The sequence below is a fragment of the Rhipicephalus microplus genome, chromosome 1 (assembly GCF_043290135.1).
Source record: "Rhipicephalus microplus isolate Deutch F79 chromosome 1, USDA_Rmic, whole genome shotgun sequence".
Classification (NCBI taxonomy): domain Eukaryota; kingdom Metazoa; phylum Arthropoda; class Arachnida; order Ixodida; family Ixodidae; genus Rhipicephalus; species Rhipicephalus microplus.
Window position 1 is genome coordinate 58,928,376 of NC_134700.1, and position 1,792 is coordinate 58,930,167.

Here is a 1,792-nt window from a genome sequence, read left to right on the forward strand (position 1 = left end):
GTAAGCTTTGAAAAATAAAACTTGCCCCAAACACCGCACGACTGTACCGGGCTGAACCACCAGCGGGAGTGTTTTTCCAGCCACACCTTTTACATGTGCCAGTGACATCATGCTGTGACGTACCTCGGTAGGGGCCTATCGCTGCATACTTTATGTGAATGAGGGTCCTGTTAGTGAAAGCAGGCATTGTTTATTTCGTAACTTGTTCATTCCCAACTGGACCTTCATTAGCACGAGTTGTCTGACTGATATTCAGGCGAACATTTGTGCAATAAATTATACAGTTGGCAGTCTGTGCTTGCCCCATCTGTTGTTACTGGTGTTTCTTGTTGTTACTTTGCACTGCTCATTACTACTCACCTACACAAACTAGCCTATCTTGCCGCTGTTTTGGACAAGATGCAGCAGGCAAGTGCGATAGTGTTCATAACTCTAAATTGTCGAGCAAAATTTATCGTTTCATATTCAGTTAGTTGCATTCATATCAGTACATTATAAGAAATCATTGATTAAACATGAATCCGTGTTCCTTTACATAATGCTCACAACTTTTATATCAAATTGAATGGTGCTTATAAAAAACATGGGTTTTAGCTAAACTTCTTGCTCTTTTCTCGAACAGCTGACAAAACGCTATTGCATGCTTACTTGCCATGAATTGGACTGTGTTTGAAATGCATTGCAATTCTTCACCGGACTGCCAGTACACTTCGCATTGGGGGAACATTTATTAACCATGGATTGATTAATTAGGAACGGAAAGAAAGAAGCGCCAGGCCAGAATACTTGATATTGACATCCGTTTTGCTACCCAGCGCATTATCATGCAAACTTCCTATATAGTGGTTATGCGTCTTGCATGTGTGTCTGTAAACCAAGAACTTTGGGTAGAACTATATTTATCTTACAAATGGTTGCAGGACTGTGGAGGCTGTAGGGCTGCTTAGGAATGGTGGAATCCCTGGACATGTGTTCAACCTTGCTGCATCAGCTCCTTGGTGTTTTCACGGCATCTTTACAGATGTGTTGGGTGAGTAAAGCAAGCAGGTTTCAACACAAGGAAAAGTATAATATGGCAGCACCTCTTGTGCGTGCCTTACATCCCAAGTATATCAAATGTTTATCTTGCACCTTGTTTCCTGTAATTTTTAAAGAGACACTTCTTTTTGCTGATATTTGAGTCTTGATGCTTCGACAGCAATGTATTTGTGTTTGACAGCAAGTGTTCTTGAACAAATAACTGATCTCAATAATGACAAAACACCCTTCATACTTGGTCCTTAGCATAAGATAACACATATCTGTAGCAGATTCAATTATTCATTTTTTGCTGGGATGATAATGAGCAAGTAGCAAAGGCAAGTTCAGATTGAAGTGGTCGGTGACATCTGTTTAGGCTCTGCCATATTGCTTTGCAACCAGAGTTCCTTGTGGCCACATATACAATGAAGCCACATGATGTGCATTCTAAATGAGATTACCATATCAAATTTCACAGCATCTTAATATGTACCAAACAAATGCAGATATCATTAGCTTGCCACTATAAAGGGATCCTAAACCAACACAAGGTTGAAATTTAGTCATGGTGTTGCAGCTGTGTATGACTCTACGATGGATGCATAGCCGTGATAATTTGTCTATATGTTGTCGCAATAGTAATGTTACACACATTGTACGATACAAAAGAGGTCCTCGCTTATTTCGCTTTTTTTCGCTATGCTTTTTTTTGTCTCTTCTTGCCATGTGCTCCTCCTCACTGTACAAGGAGCAAGAGCAGTGGGCACACAAA